The sequence below is a fragment of the Eubalaena glacialis genome, chromosome 1, assembly GCF_028564815.1.
Source record: "Eubalaena glacialis isolate mEubGla1 chromosome 1, mEubGla1.1.hap2.+ XY, whole genome shotgun sequence".
NCBI classification, from domain to species: domain Eukaryota; kingdom Metazoa; phylum Chordata; class Mammalia; order Artiodactyla; family Balaenidae; genus Eubalaena; species Eubalaena glacialis.
The window spans coordinates 144,785,507-144,803,144 of NC_083716.1; positions in this window are offsets into that span (position 1 = coordinate 144,785,507).

Consider the following 17,638-nt stretch of genomic DNA (forward strand, 5'->3'; position numbering starts at 1 on the left):
CGGAAGTGCAAATCAGCACTACAAAGAAGTCTCGCTTGCCATCGGTCAAAAGGGCCACGCTGCAAAAAGAGTAAACACCAGAAATGCAGGACAGGCCATGGAGACATGGGGGCCTTGCTAGGCTGAGGGGTGGGATGTCAATTGCCAACAGCCACTCTGGAGAAGTGTACGCTGTGTCCTGAAACATGTAATAAACACAGCTTATAGAGTATAGGGCACTTCCACTCATGGGCGTATAAATTGGGAAAACTAAAAATCAACAAGACACAGGCACCCCAAAGTTTAGGGCTGCTCTGTGTATAAGAATCTCCACTTAGCTACACCTTAAGTATCCCAGGAAAGAGAAAAATGGATAAAGAAGTTGTGGTACTTAGGCACAATGGAATATCACTCAGCCATGAAATCAATGTCATAAGGCTAGTAGCAGCATGATGAGTGGATTTAGGGACGAGGATTCTAAGTGAAATAAGTCACACAGAAAAAGACAGTTATCCTAAGATATCACTTATAGAGGGCATGTCAAAATCGCTACACTTGAACTGAATTACAAAACAGAACAGAGTCACACATTTAGAAGACACACTATGGCTGCTTAACGGGAAAGGTGAGGTGGGCTGATGCATAAAACAAGGGTTTGAAATTAGCTCACATACCATTCCATAAGCCAAATATGTAACAGACAAGACCTCCTCCCTGCTCAGTGAACTGGACTCAACACCCCCTATTCACCGCACAAGAATATATCTGACTAGCAAGAATCTTAAAACCTATGTATTGATATCTCTCTGGAGTTGAATCAAGAGGGTGTAAAGCGGCATAAACACAGCAGGGAAAAGCAGCTCAACCCCATTATCAAAATAAATTACTTAAAATGAACGCCATAAAACAAAGACAGTGAAAGAGAGAGAAATTCTTACAAAATCCGTTCGGGGGCTCTTATGCAACCTGGATTGACCATATCTAGACCCACAGCTGGATGAGACAAAAGGCTGGACACTCTTGGGGCTGAGAGGTTTGGTGAGGTTGGGTGAGGAAACGCAGACCCTTTAAAGTAATACCGCGGGGTACCCACACCATGGGTCCCAAATCTCCAGGTTCAAGGGCATCTTCCTACATTGAAAACTTGCATGGGAAACCCAGAAGATGGTACACCGTGTGATCGGGAAAGGTTTCTAAAACGCACCTCATTTCTCCTCTCCTTGTGCTCGGGTTCGCCATTCCAGCTGCTTTACTAACAATCTCCCTACTTGGAGAATCACCACCTGGAACCTCCTGTTTGTTTCGTACAGGTTGCAATTTGTCCTGAGGATGAACGGGAAGACGGGGAACCAATGAGAGACTAGCTCTAGGTGTTGAGACAGGCACAGGTCACTCTATTTCCCCATCAGGAAGAAGAATGAAGCACAGGCTCAGCCTGCCCCCCGGAACCAGAATAGGGCCTGAAGCAATCCTGCGCTTTTGCGGCCAGCTCCCAAAAAAGCGAGTTGACAAATGGAGCTCAGGGCCACTGCAATTCACAAACCTGCAGAGTTATAAATGATAACTCTCGTCCACAAATATATTGAGGGAAGGCAACGAAGAGGATTTGAAAGCAAGGCAGAATTGCAGGAAACAGATTTCAGGAGGTAGATTCGACTCGCCTTTAAAGCACATGAAAAGCGGCAAGACGTTGACAATGATGCCCTTGGCCAAAAAGGGCGTATGCGTTTTTTCCTGAATATATTCAGGAAAAAACGCATACGCCCTTTTTGGCCAACCAAGCAAGCCGGAAGTGCAAATCAGCACTACAAAGAAGTCTCGCTTGCCATCGATCAAAAGGGCCACGCTGCAAAAAGAGTAAACACCAGAAACGCAGGACAGGCCATGGAGACATGGGAGCCTTGCTAGGCTGAGGGGTGGGATGTCAATTGCCAACAGCCACTCTGGAGAAGTGTACGCTGTGTCCTGAAACATGTAATAAACACAGCTTACAGAGCATAGGGCACTTCCACTCATGGGCGTATAAATTGGGAAAACTAAAAATCAACAAGACACAGGCACCCCAAAGTTTCGGGCTGCTCTGTGTACAAGAACCTCCACTTAGGTACACCTTATGTATCCCAGGAAAGAGAAAAATGGATAAAGAAGTTGTGGTACTTAGGCACAATGGAATATCACTCAGCCATGAAATCAATGTCATAAGGCTAGTAGCAGCATGATGAGTGGATTTAGGGACGAGGATTCTAAGTGAAATAAGTCACACAGAAAAAGACACTTATCCTAAGATATCACTTATAGAGGGCATGTCAAAATCGCTACACTTGAACTGAATTACAAAACAGAACAGAGTCGCATATTTAGAAGACACACTATGGCTGCTTAACGGGAAAGGTGAGGTGGGCTGATGCATAAAACAAGGGTTTGAAATTAGCTCACATACCGTTCCATAAGCCAAATATGTAACAGACAAGACCTCCTCCCTGCTCAGTGAACTGGACTCAACACCCCCTATTCACCGAACAAGAATATATCTGACTAGCAAGAATCTTAAAACCTATGAATTGATAGCTCTCTGGAGTTGAATCAAGAGGGTGTAAAGCGGCATAAACACAGCAGGGAAAAGCAGCTCAACCCCATTATCAAAATAAATTACTTAAAATGAACGCCATAAAACAAAGACAGTGAAAGAGAGAGAAATCCTTACAAAATCCGTTCGGAGGCTCTGATGCAACCTGGATTGACCATATCTAGACCCACAGCTGGATGAGACATAAGGCTGGACACTCTTGGGGCTGAGAGGTTTGGTGAGGTTGGGTGAGGAAACGCAGACCCTTTAAAGTAATACCGCGGGGTACCCACCCCATGGGTCCCAAATCTCCAGGTTCAAGGGCATCTTCCTATATTGAAAACGTGCATGGGAAACCCAGAAGATGGTACACCGTGTGATCGGGAAAGGTTTCTAAAACGCACCTCATTTCTCCTCTCCTTGTGCTCGGGTTCGCCATTCCAGCCGCTTTACTAACAATCTCCCTTCTTGGAGAATCAGCACCTGGAACCTCCTGTTTGTTTCGTACAGGTTGCAATTTGTCCTGAGGATGAACGGGAAGAGGGGGAACCAATGAGACACTAGCTCTAGGTGTTGGGACAGGCACAGGTCACTCTATTTCCCCATCAGGAAGAAGAATGAAGCACAGGCTCAGCCTGCCCCCCGGAACCAAAATAGGGCCTGAAGCAATCCTGCGCTTTTGCGGCCAGCTCCCAAAAAAGCGAGTTGACAAATGGAGCTCAGGGCCACTGCAATTCACAAACCTGCAGAGTTATAAATGATAACTCTCGTCCACAAATATATTGAGGGAAGGCAACGAAGAGGATTTGAAAGCAAGGCAGAATTGCAGGAAACAGATTTCAGGAGGTAGATTCGACTCGCCTTTAAAGCACATGAAAAGCGGCAAAACGTTGACAATGATGCCCTTGGCCAAAAAGGGCGTATGCGTTTTTTCCTGAATATATTCAGGAAAAAACGCATACGCCCTTTTTGGCCAACCAAGCAAGCCGGAAGTGCAAATCAGCACTACAAAGAAGTCTCGCTTGCCATCGGTCAAAAGGGCCATGCTGCCAAAAGTGTAAAAACCAGAAATTCAGGACAGGCCATGGAGACATGGGAGCCTTGCTACGCTGATGGGCAGGATGCCAATTGCCAACAGCCACTCTGGAGAAGTGTACGGTGTGTCCTGAAACATGTAATAAACACAGCTTACAGAGCATAGGGCACTTCCACTCATGGGCGTATAAATTGGGAAAACTAAAAATCAACAAGACACAGGCACCCAAAAGTTTCGGGCTGCTCTGTGTACAAGAACCTCCACTTAGGTACACCTTAAACATGCCAGGAAAGAGAAAAATGGATAAAGAAGTTGTGGTACTTAGGCACAATGGAATATCACTCAGCCATGAAATCAATGTCATAAGGCTAGTAGCAGCATGATGAGTGGATTTAGGGACGAGGATTCTAAGTGAAATAAGTCACACAGAGAAAGACACTTATCCTAAGATATCACTTATAGAGGGCATGTCAAAATCGCTACACTTGAAGTGAATTACAAAACAGAACAGAGTCACATATTTAGAAGACACACTATGGCTGCTTAACGGGAAAGGTGAGGTGGGCTGATGCATAAAACAAGGGTTTGAAATTAGCTCACATACCGTTCCATAAGCCAAATATGTAACAGACAAGACCTCCTCCCTGCTCAGTGAACTGGACTCAACACCCCCTATTCACCGCACAAGAATATATCTGACTAGCAAGAATGTTAAAACCTATGTATTGATATCTCTCTGGAGTTGAATCAAGAGGGTGTAAAGCGGCATAAACACAGCAGGGAAAAGCAGCTCAACCCCATTATCAAAATAAATTACTTAAAATGAACCCCATAAAACAAAGACAGTGAAAGAGAGAGAAATTCTTACAAAATCCGTTCGGGGGCTCTTATGCAACCTGGATTGACCATATCTAGACCCACAGCTGGATGAGACAAAAGGCTGGACAATCTTGGGGCTGAGAGGATTGGTGAGGTTGGGTGAGCAAACGCAGACCGCTTAAAGTAATACCGTGTGGTACCCACCCCAAGGGTCCCAAATCTCCAGGTTCAAGGGCATCTTCCTACATCGAAAACATGCATGGGAAACCCAGAAGATGGTACACCGTGTGATCGGGAAAGGTTTCTAAAACGCACCTCATTTCTCCTCTCCTTGTGCTCGGGTTCGCCATTCCAGCCGCTTTACTAACAATCTCCCTACTTGGAGAATCAGCACCTGGAACCTCCTGTTTGTTTCGTACAGGTTGCAATTTGTCCTGAGGATGAACGGGAAGACGGGGAACCAATGAGAGACTAGCTCTAGGTGTTGGGACAGGCACAGGTCACTCTATTTCCCCATCAGGAAGAAGAATGAAGCACAGGCTCAGCCTGCCCCCCGGAACCAGAATAGGGCCTGAAGCAATCCTGCGCTTTTGCGGCCAGCTCCCAAAAAAGCGAGTTGACAAATGGAGCTCAGGGCCACTGCAATTCACAAACCTGCAGAGTTATAAATGATAACTCTCGTCCACAAATATATTGAGGGAAGGCAACGAAGAGGATTTGAAAGCAAAGCAGAATTGCAGGAAACAGATTTCAGGAGGTAGATTCGACTCGCCTTTAAAGCACATGAAAAGCAGCAAAACGTTGACAATGATGCCCTTGGCCAAAAAGGGCGTATGCGTTTTTTCCTGAATATATTCAGGAAAAAACGCATACGCCCTTTTTGGCCAACCAAGCAAGCCGGAAGTGCAAATCAGCACTACAAAGAAGTCTCGCTTGCCATCGGTCAAAAGGGCCATGCTGCAAAAAGTGTAAAAACCAGAAATTCAGGACAGGCCATGGAGACATGGGAGCCTTGCTACGCTGATGGGCAGGATGCCAATTGCCAACAGCCACTCTGGAGAAGTGTACGGTGTGTCCTGAAACATGTAATAAACACAGCTTACAGAGCATAGGGCACTTCCACTCATGGGCGTATAAATTGGGAAAACTAAAAATCAACAAGACACAGGCACCCCAAAGTTTAGGGCTGCTCTGTGTACAAGAACCTCCACTTCAGTACACCTTAAACATGCCAGGAAAGAGAAAAATGGATAAAGAAGTTGTGGTACTTAGGCACAATGGAATATCACTCGGCCATGAAATCAATGTCATAAGGCTAGTAGCAGCATGATGAGTGGATTTAGGGACGAGGATTCTAAGTGAAATAAGTCACACAGAAAAAGACACTTATTCTAAGATATCACTTATAGAGGGCATGTCGAAATCGCTACACTTGAAGTGAATTACAAAACAGAACAGAGTCACATATTTAGAAGACACACTATGGCTGCTTAACGGGAAAGGTGAGGTGGGGTGATGCATAAAACAAGGGTTTGAAATTAGCTCACATACCGTTCCATAAGCCAAATATGTAACAGACAAGACCTCCTCCCTGCTCAGTGAACTGGACTCAACACCCCCTATTCACCGCACAAGAATATATCTGACTAGCAAGAATCTTAAAACCTATGTATTGATATCTCTCTGGAGTTGAATCAAGAGGGTGTAAATCGGCATAAACACAGCAGGGAAAAGCAGCTCAACCCCATTATCAAAATAAATTACTTAAAATGAACGCCATAAAACAAAGACAGTGAAAGAGAGAGAAATTCTTGCAAAATCCGTTCGGAGGCTCTGATGCAACCTGGATTGACCATATCTAGACCCACAGCTGGATGAGACATAAGGCTGGACACTCTTGGGGCTGAGAGGTTTGGTGAGGTTGGGTGAGGAAACGCAGACCCTTTAAAGTAATACCGCGGGGTACCCACCCCATGGGTCCCAAATCTCCAGGTTCAAGGGCATCTTCCTACATTGAAAACGTGCATGGGAAACCCAGAAGATGGTACAGCGTGTGATCGGGAAAGGTTTCTAAAACGCACCTCATTTCTCCTCTCCTTGTGCTCGGGTTCGCCATTCCAGCCGCTTTACTAACAATCTCCCTACTTGGAGAATCAGCACCTTGAAGCTCCTGTTTCTTTCGTACAGGTTGCAATTTGTCCTGAGGATGAACGGGAAGAGGGGGAACCAACGAGAGACTAGCTCTAGGTGTTGGGACAGGCACAGGTCACTCTATTTCCCCATCAGGAAGAAGAATGAAGCACAGGCTCAGCCTGCCCCCCGGAACCAGAATAGGGCCTGAAGCAATCCTGCGCTTTTGCGGCCAGCTCCCAAAAAAGCGAGTTGACAAATGGAGCTCAGGGCCACTGCAATTCACAAACCTGCAGAGTTATAAATGATAACTCTCGTCCACAAATATATTGAGGGAAGGCAACGAAGAGGATTTGAAAGCAAGGCAGAATTGCAGGAAACAGATTTCAGGAGGTAGATTCGACTCGCCTTTAAAGCACATGAAAAGCGGCAAAACGTTGACAATGATGCCCTTGGCCAAAAAGGGCGTATGCGTTTTTTCCTGAATATATTCAGGAAAAAACGCATACGCCCTTTTTGGCCAACCAAGCAAGCCGGAAGTGCAAATCAGCACTACAAAGAAGTCTCGCTTGCCATCGGTCAAAAGGGCCACGCTGCAAAAAGAGTAAACACCAGAAATGCAGGACAGGCCATGGAGACATGGGGGCCTTGCTAGGCTGAGGGGTGGGATGTCAATTGCCAACAGCCACTCTGGAGAAGTGTACGCTGTGTCCTGAAACATGTAATAAACACAGCTTATAGAGCATAGGGCACTTCCACTCATGGGCGTATAAATTGGGAAAACTAAAAATCAACAAGACACAGGCACCCCAAAGTTTAGGGCTGCTCTGTGTATAAGAATCTCCACTTAGCTACACCTTAAGTATCCCAGGAAAGAGAAAAATGGATAAAGAAGTTGTGGTACTTAGGCACAATGGAATATCACTCAGCCATGAAATCAATGTCATAAGGCTAGTAGCAGCATGATGAGTGGATTTAGGGACGAGGATTCTAAGTGAAATAAGTCACACAGAAAAAGACAGTTATCCTAAGATATCACTTATAGAGGGCATGTCAAAATCGCTACACTTGAACTGAATTACAAAACAGAACAGAGTCACACATTTAGAAGACACACTATGGCTGCTTAACGGGAAAGGTGAGGTGGGCTGATGCATAAAACAAGGGTTTGAAATTAGCTCACATACCATTCCATAAGCCAAATATGTAACAGACAAGACCTCCTCCCTGCTCAGTGAACTGGACTCAACACCCCCTATTCACCGCACAAGAATATATCTGACTAGCAAGAATCTTAAAACCTATGTATTGATATCTCTCTGGAGTTGAATCAAGAGGGTGTAAAGCGGCATAAACACAGCAGGGAAAAGCAGCTCAACCCCATTATCAAAATAAATTACTTAAAATGAACGCCATAAAACAAAGACAGTGAAAGAGAGAGAAATTCTTACAAAATCCGTTCGGGGGCTCTTATGCAACCTGGATTGACCATATCTAGACCCACAGCTGGATGAGACAAAAGGCTGGACACTCTTGGGGCTGAGAGGTTTGGTGAGGTTGGGTGAGGAAACGCAGACCCTTTAAAGTAATACCGCGGGGTACCCACACCATGGGTCCCAAATCTCCAGGTTCAAGGGCATCTTCCTACATTGAAAACTTGCATGGGAAACCCAGAAGATGGTACACCGTGTGATCGGGAAAGGTTTCTAAAACGCACCTCATTTCTCCTCTCCTTGTGCTCGGGTTCGCCATTCCAGCCGCTTTACTAACAATCTCCCTACTTGGAGAATCACCACCTGGAACCTCCTGTTTGTTTCGTACAGGTTGCAATTTGTCCTGAGGATGAACGGGAAGACGGGGAACCAATGAGAGACTAGCTCTAGGTGTTGAGACAGGCACAGGTCACTCTATTTCCCCATCAGGAAGAAGAATGAAGCACAGGCTCAGCCTGCCCCCCGGAACCAGAATAGGGCCTGAAGCAATCCTGCGCTTTTGCGGCCAGCTCCCAAAAAAGCGAGTTGACAAATGGAGCTCAGGGCCACTGCAATTCACAAACCTGCAGAGTTATAAATGATAACTCTCGTCCACAAATATATTGAGGGAAGGCAACGAAGAGGATTTGAAAGCAAGGCAGAATTGCAGGAAACAGATTTCAGGAGGTAGATTCGACTCGCCTTTAAAGCACATGAAAAGCGGCAAGACGTTGACAATGATGCCCTTGGCCAAAAAGGGCGTATGCGTTTTTTCCTGAATATATTCAGGAAAAAACGCATACGCCCTTTTTGGCCAACCAAGCAAGCCGGAAGTGCAAATCAGCACTACAAAGAAGTCTCGCTTGCCATCGATCAAAAGGGCCACGCTGCAAAAAGAGTAAACACCAGAAACGCAGGACAGGCAATGGAGACATGGGAGCCTTGCTAGGCTGAGGGGTGGGATGTCAATTGCCAACAGCCACTCTGGAGAAGTGTACGCTGTGTCCTGAAACATGTAATAAACACAGCTTACAGAGCATAGGGCACTTCCACTCATGGGCGTATAAATTGGGAAAACTAAAAATCAACAAGACACAGGCACCCCAAAGTTTCGGGCTGCTCTGTGTACAAGAACCTCCACTTAGGTACACCTTATGTATCCCAGGAAAGAGAAAAATGGATAAAGAAGTTGTGGTACTTAGGCACAATGGAATATCACTCAGCCATGAAATCAATGTCATAAGGCTAGTAGCAGCATGATGAGTGGATTTAGGGACGAGGATTCTAAGTGAAATAAGTCACACAGAGAAAGACACTTATCCTAAGATATCACTTATAGAGGGCATGTCAAAATCGCTACACTTGAAGTGAATTACAAAACAGAACAGAGTCACATATTTAGAAGACACACTATGGCTGCTTAACGGGAAAGGTGAGGTGGGGTGATGCATAAAACAAGGGTTTGAAATTAGCTCACATACCATTCCATAAGCCAAATATGTAACAGACAAGACCTCCTCCCTGCTCAGTGAACTGGACTCAACACCCCCTATTCACCGCACAAGAATATATCTGACTAGCAAGAATCTTAAAACCTATGTATTGATATCTCTCTGGAGTTGAATCAAGAAGGTGTAAAGCGGCATAAACACAGCAGGGAAAAGCAGCTCAACCCCATTATCAAAATAAATTACTTAAAATGAACGCCATAAAACAAAGACAGTGAAAGAGAGAGAAATTCTTACAAAATCCGTTCGGAGGCTCTGATGCAACCTGGATTGACCATATCTAGACCCACAGCTGGATGAGACATAAGGCTGGACACTCTTGGGGCTGAGAGGTTTGGTGAGGTTGGGTGAGGAAACGCAGACGCTTTAAAGTAATACCGCGGGGTACCCACCCCATGGGTCCCAAATCTCCAGGTTCAAGGGCATCTTCCTACATTGAAAACGTGCATGGGAAACCCAGAAGATGGTACAGCGTGTGATCGGGAAAGGTTTCTAAAACGCACCTCATTTCTCCTCTCCTTGTGCTCGGGTTCGCCATTCCAGCCGCTTTACTAACAATCTCCCTACTTGGAGAATCAGCACCTTGAATCTCCTGTTTCTTTCGTACAGGTTGCAATTTGTCCTGAGGATGAACGGGAAGAGGGGGAACCAACGAGAGACTAGCTCTAGGTGTTGGGACAGGCACAGGTCACTCTATTTCCCCATCAGGAAGAAGAATGAAGCACAGGCTCAGCCTGCCCCCCGGAACCAGAATAGGGCCTGAAGCAATCCTGCGCTTTTGCGGCCAGCTCCCAAAAAAGCGAGTTGACAAATGGAGCTCAGGGCCACTGCAATTCACAAACCTGCACAGTTATAAATGATAACTCTCGTCCACAAATATATTGAGGGAAGGCAACGAAGAGGATTTGAAAGCAAGGCAGAATTGCAGGAAACAGATTTCAGGAGGTAGATTCGACTCGCCTTTAAAGCACATGAAAAGCGGCAAAACGTTGACAATGATGCCCTTGGCCAAAAAGGGCGTATGCGTTTTTTCCTGAATATATTCAGGAAAAAACGCATACGCCCTTTTTGGCCAACCAAGCAAGCCGGAAGTGCAAATCAGCACTACAAAGAAGTCTCGCTTGCCATCGGTCAAAAGGGCCATGCTGCCAAAAGTGTAAAAACCAGAAATTCAGGACAGGCCATGGAGACATGGGAGCCTTGCTACGCTGATGGGCAGGATGCCAATTGCCAACAGCCACTCTGGAGAAGTGTACGGTGTGTCCTGAAACATGTAATAAACACAGCTTACAGAGCATAGGGCACTTCCACTCATGGGCGTATAAATTGGGAAAACTAAAAATCAACAAGACACAGGCACCCAAAAGTTTCGGGCTGCTCTGTGTACAAGAACCTCCACTTAGGTACACCTTAAACATGCCAGGAAAGAGAAAAATGGGTAAAGAAGTTGTGGTACTTAGGCACAATGGAATATCACTCAGCCATGAAATCAATGTCATAAGGCTAGTAGCAGCATGATGAGTGGATTTAGGGACGAGGATTCTAAGTGAAATAAGTCACACAGAGAAAGACACTTATCCTAAGATATCACTTATAGAGGGCATGTCAAAATCGCTACACTTGAAGTGAATTACAAAACAGAACAGAGTCACATATTTAGAAGACACACTATGGCTGCTTAACGGGAAAGGTGAGGTGGGCTGATGCATAAAACAAGGGTTTGAAATTAGCTCACATACCATTCCATAAGCCAAATATGTAACAGACAAGACCTCCTCCCTGCTCAGTGAACTGGACTCAACACCCCCTATTCACCGCACAAGAATATATCTGACTAGCAAGAATCTTAAAACCTATGTATTGATATCTCTCTGGAGTTGAATCAAGAGGGTGTAAAGCGGCATAAACACAGCAGGGAAAAGCAGCTCAACCCCATTATCAAAATAAATTACTTAAAATGAACCCCATAAAACAAAGACAGTGAAAGAGAGAGAAATTCTTACAAAATCCGTTCGGGGGCTCTTATGCAACCTGGATTGACCATATCTAGACCCACAGCTGGATGAGACAAAAGGCTGGACAATCTTGGGGCTGAGAGGATTGGTGAGGTTGGGTGAGCAAACGCAGACCGCTTAAAGTAATACCGTGTGGTACCCACCCCAAGGGTCCCAAATCTCCAGGTTCAAGGGCATCTTCCTACATTGAAAACGTGCATGGGAAACCCAGAAGATGGTACAGCGTGTGATCGGGAAAGGTTTCTAAAACGCACCTCATTTCTCCTCTCCTTGTGCTCGGGTTCGCCATTCCAGCCGCTTTACTAACAATCTCCCTACTTGGAGAATCAGCACCTTGAAGCTCCTGTTTCTTTCGTACAGGTTGCAATTTGTCCTGAGGATGAACGGGAAGAGGGGGAACCAACGAGAGACTAGCTCTAGGTGTTGGGACAGGCACAGGTCACTCTATTTCCCCATCAGGAAGAAGAATGAAGCACAGGCTCAGCCTGCCCCCCGGAACCAGAATAGGGCCTGAAGCAATCCTGCGCTTTTGCGGCCAGCTCCCAAAAAAGCGAGTTGACAAATGGAGCTCAGGGCCACTGCAATTCACAAACCTGCACAGTTATAAATGATAACTCTCGTCCACAAATATATTGAGGGAAGGCAACGAAGAGGATTTGAAAGCAAGGCAGAATTGCAGGAAACAGATTTCAGGAGGTAGATTCGACTCGCCTTTAAAGCACATGAAAAGCGGCAAAACGTTGACAATGATGCCCTTGGCCAAAAAGGGCGTATGCGTTTTTTCCTGAATATATTCAGGAAAAAACGCATACGCCCTTTTTGGCCAACCAAGCAAGCCGGAAGTGCAAATCAGCACTACAAAGAAGTCTCGCTTGCCATCGATCAAAAGGGCCACGCTGCAAAAAGAGTAAACACCAGAAACGCAGGACAGGCCATGGAGACATGGGAGCCTTGCTAGGCTGAGGGGTGGGATGTCAATTGCCAACAGCCACTCTGGAGAAGTGTACGCTGTGTCCTGTAACATGTAATAAACACAGCTTACAGAGCATAGGGCACTTCCACTCATGGGCGTATAAATTGGGAAAACTAAAAATCAACAAGACACAGGCACCCCAAAGTTTCGGGCTGCTCTGTGTACAAGAACCTCCACTTAGGTACACCTTATGTATCCCAGGAAAGAGAAAAATGGATAAAGAAGTTGTGGTACTTAGGCACAATGGAATATCACTCAGCCATGAAATCAATGTCATAAGGCTAGTAGCAGCATGATGAGTGGATTTAGGGACGAGGATTCTAAGTGAAATAAGTCACACAGAAAAAGACACTTATCCTAAGATATCACTTATAGAGGGCATGTCAAAATCGCTACACTTGAACTGAATTACAAAACAGAACAGAGTCGCATATTTAGAAGACACACTATGGCTGCTTAACGGGAAAGGTGAGGTGGGCTGATGCATAAAACAAGGGTTTGAAATTAGCTCACATACCGTTCCATAAGCCAAATATGTAACAGACAAGACCTCCTCCCTGCTCAGTGAACTGGACTCAACACCCCCTATTCACCGAACAAGAATATATCTGACTAGCAAGAATCTTAAAACCTATGAATTGATAGCTCTCTGGAGTTGAATCAAGAGGGTGTAAAGCGGCATAAACACAGCAGGGAAAAGCAGCTCAACCCCATTATCAAAATAAATTACTTAAAATGAACGCCATAAAACAAAGACAGTGAAAGAGAGAGAAATCCTTACAAAATCCGTTCGGAGGCTCTGATGCAACCTGGATTGACCATATCTAGACCCACAGCTGGATGAGACATAAGGCTGGACACTCTTGGGGCTGAGAGGTTTGGTGAGGTTGGGTGAGGAAACGCAGACCCTTTAAAGTAATACCGCGGGGTACCCACCCCATGGGTCCCAAATCTCCAGGTTCAAGGGCATCTTCCTATATTGAAAACGTGCATGGGAAACCCAGAAGATGGTACACCGTGTGATCGGGAAAGGTTTCTAAAACGCACCTCATTTCTCCTCTCCTTGTGCTCGGGTTCGCCATTCCAGCCGCTTTACTAACAATCTCCCTTCTTGGAGAATCAGCACCTGGAACCTCCTGTTTGTTTCGTACAGGTTGCAATTTGTCCTGAGGATGAACGGGAAGAGGGGGAACCAATGAGACACTAGCTCTAGGTGTTGGGACAGGCACAGGTCACTCTATTTCCCCATCAGGAAGAAGAATGAAGCACAGGCTCAGCCTGCCCCCCGGAACCAAAATAGGGCCTGAAGCAATCCTGCGCTTTTGCGGCCAGCTCCCAAAAAAGCGAGTTGACAAATGGAGCTCAGGGCCACTGCAATTCACAAACCTGCAGAGTTATAAATGATAACTCTCGTCCACAAATATATTGAGGGAAGGCAACGAAGAGGATTTGAAAGCAAGGCAGAATTGCAGGAAACAGATTTCAGGAGGTAGATTCGACTCGCCTTTAAAGCACATGAAAAGCGGCAAAACGTTGACAATGATGCCCTTGGCCAAAAAGGGCGTATGCGTTTTTTCCTGAATATATTCAGGAAAAAACGCATACGCCCTTTTTGGCCAACCAAGCAAGCCGGAAGTGCAAATCAGCACTACAAAGAAGTCTCGCTTGCCATCGGTCAAAAGGGCCATGCTGCCAAAAGTGTAAAAACCAGAAATTCAGGACAGGCCATGGAGACATGGGAGCCTTGCTACGCTGATGGGCAGGATGCCAATTGCCAACAGCCACTCTGGAGAAGTGTACGGTGTGTCCTGAAACATGTAATAAACACAGCTTACAGAGCATAGGGCACTTCCACTCATGGGCGTATAAATTGGGAAAACTAAAAATCAACAAGACACAGGCACCCAAAAGTTTCGGGCTGCTCTGTGTACAAGAACCTCCACTTAGGTACACCTCAAACATGCCAGGAAAGAGAAAAATGGATAAAGAAGTTGTGGTACTTAGGCACAATGGAATATCACTCAGCCATGAAATCAATGTCATAAGGCTAGTAGCAGCATGATGAGTGGATTTAGGGACGAGGATTCTAAGTGAAATAAGTCACACAGAGAAAGACACTTATCCTAAGATATCACTTATAGAGGGCATGTCAAAATCGCTACACTTGAAGTGAATTACAAAACAGAACAGAGTCACATATTTAGAAGACACACTATGGCTGCTTAACGGGAAAGGTGAGGTGGGCTGATGCATAAAACAAGGGTTTGAAATTAGCTCACATACCGTTCCATAAGCCAAATATGTAACAGACAAGACCTCCTCCCTGCTCAGTGAACTGGACTCAACACCCCCTATTCACCGCACAAGAATATATCTGACTAGCAAGAATGTTAAAACCTATGTATTGATATCTCTCTGGAGTTGAATCAAGAGGGTGTAAAGCGGCATAAACACAGCAGGGAAAAGCAGCTCAACCCCATTATCAAAATAAATTACTTAAAATGAACCCCATAAAACAAAGACAGTGAAAGAGAGAGAAATTCTTACAAAATCCGTTCGGGGGCTCTTATGCAACCTGGATTGACCATATCTAGACCCACAGCTGGATGAGACAAAAGGCTGGACAATCTTGGGGCTGAGAGGATTGGTGAGGTTGGGTGAGCAAACGCAGACCGCTTAAAGTAATACCGTGTGGTACCCACCCCAAGGGTCCCAAATCTCCAGGTTCAAGGGCATCTTCCTACATCGAAAACATGCATGGGAAACCCAGAAGATGGTACACCGTGTGATCGGGAAAGGTTTCTAAAACGCACCTCATTTCTCCTCTCCTTGTGCTCGGGTTCGCCATTCCAGCCGCTTTACTAACAATCTCCCTACTTGGAGAATCAGCACCTGGAACCTCCTGTTTGTTTCGTACAGGTTGCAATTTGTCCTGAGGATGAACGGGAAGACGGGGAACCAATGAGAGACTAGCTCTAGGTGTTGGGACAGGCACAGGTCACTCTATTTCCCCATCAGGAAGAAGAATGAAGCACAGGCTCAGCCTGCCCCCCGGAACCAGAATAGGGCCTGAAGCAATCCTGCGCTTTTGCGGCCAGCTCCCAAAAAAGCGAGTTGACAAATGGAGCTCAGGGCCACTGCAATTCACAAACCTGCAGAGTTATAAATGATAACTCTCGTCCCCAAATATATTGAGGGAAGGCAACGAAGAGGATTTGAAAGCAAAGCAGAATTGCAGGAAACAGATTTCAGGAGGTAGATTCGACTCGCCTTTAAAGCACATGAAAAGCAGCAAAACGTTGACAATGATGCCCTTGGCCAAAAAGGGCGTATGCGTTTTTTCCTGAATATATTCAGGAAAAAACGCATACGCCCTTTTTGGCCAACCAAGCAAGCCGGAAGTGCAAATCAGCACTACAAAGAAGTCTCGCTTGCCATCGGTCAAAAGGGCCATGCTGCAAAAAGTGTAAAAACCAGAAATTCAGGACAGGCCATGGAGACATGGGAGCCTTGCTACGCTGATGGGCAGGATGCCAATTGCCAACAGCCACTCTGGAGAAGTGTACGGTGTGTCCTGAAACATGTAATAAACACAGCTTACAGAGCATAGGGCACTTCCACTCATGGGCGTATAAATTGGGAAAACTAAAAATCAACAAGACACAGGCACCCCAAAGTTTAGGGCTGCTCTGTGTACAAGAACCTCCACTTCAGTACACCTTAAACATGCCAGGAAAGAGAAAAATGGATAAAGAAGTTGTGGTACTTAGGCACAATGGAATATCACTCGGCCATGAAATCAATGTCATAAGGCTAGTAGCAGCATGATGAGTGGATTTAGGGACGAGGATTCTAAGTGAAATAAGTCACACAGAAAAAGACACTTATTCTAAGATATCACTTATAGAGGGCATGTCGAAATCGCTACACTTGAAGTGAATTACAAAACAGAACAGAGTCACATATTTAGAAGACACACTATGGCTGCTTAACGGGAAAGGTGAGGTGGGGTGATGCATAAAACAAGGGTTTGAAATTAGCTCACATACCGTTCCATAAGCCAAATATGTAACAGACAAGACCTCCTCCCTGCTCAGTGAACTGGACTCAACACCCCCTATTCACCGCACAAGAATATATCTGACTAGCAAGAATCTTAAAACCTATGTATTGATATCTCTCTGGAGTTGAATCAAGAGGGTGTAAATCGGCATAAACACAGCAGGGAAAAGCAGCTCAACCCCATTATCAAAATAAATTACTTAAAATGAACGCCATAAAACAAAGACAGTGAAAGAGAGAGAAATTCTTGCAAAATCCGTTCGGAGGCTCTGATGCAACCTGGATTGACCATATCTAGACCCACAGCTGGATGAGACATAAGGCTGGACACTCTTGGGGCTGAGAGGTTTGGTGAGGTTGGGTGAGGAAACGCAGACCCTTTAAAGTAATACCGCGGGGTACCCACCCCATGGGTCCCAAATCTCCAGGTTCAAGGGCATCTTCCTACATTGAAAACGTGCATGGGAAACCCAGAAGATGGTACAGCGTGTGATCGGGAAAGGTTTCTAAAACGCACCTCATTTCTCCTCTCCTTGTGCTCGGGTTCGCCATTCCAGCCGCTTTACTAACAATCTCCCTACTTGGAGAATCAGCACCTTGAAGCTCCTGTTTCTTTCGTACAGGTTGCAATTTGTCCTGAGGATGAACGGGAAGAGGGGGAACCAACGAGAGACTAGCTCTAGGTGTTGGGACAGGCACAGGTCACTCTATTTCCCCATCAGGAAGAAGAATGAAGCACAGGCTCAGCCTGCCCCCCGGAACCAGAATAGGGCCTGAAGCAATCCTGCGCTTTTGCGGCCAGCTCCCAAAAAAGCGAGTTGACAAATGGAGCTCAGGGCCACTGCAATTCACAAACCTGCAGAGTTATAAATGATAACTCTCGTCCACAAATATATTGAGGGAAGGCAACGAAGAGGATTTGAAAGCAAGGCAGAATTGCAGGAAACAGATTTCAGGAGGTAGATTCGACTCGCCTTTAAAGCACATGAAAAGCGGCAAAACGTTGACAATGATGCCCTTGGCCAAAAAGGGCGTATGCGTTTTTTCCTGAATATATTCAGGAAAAAACGCATACGCC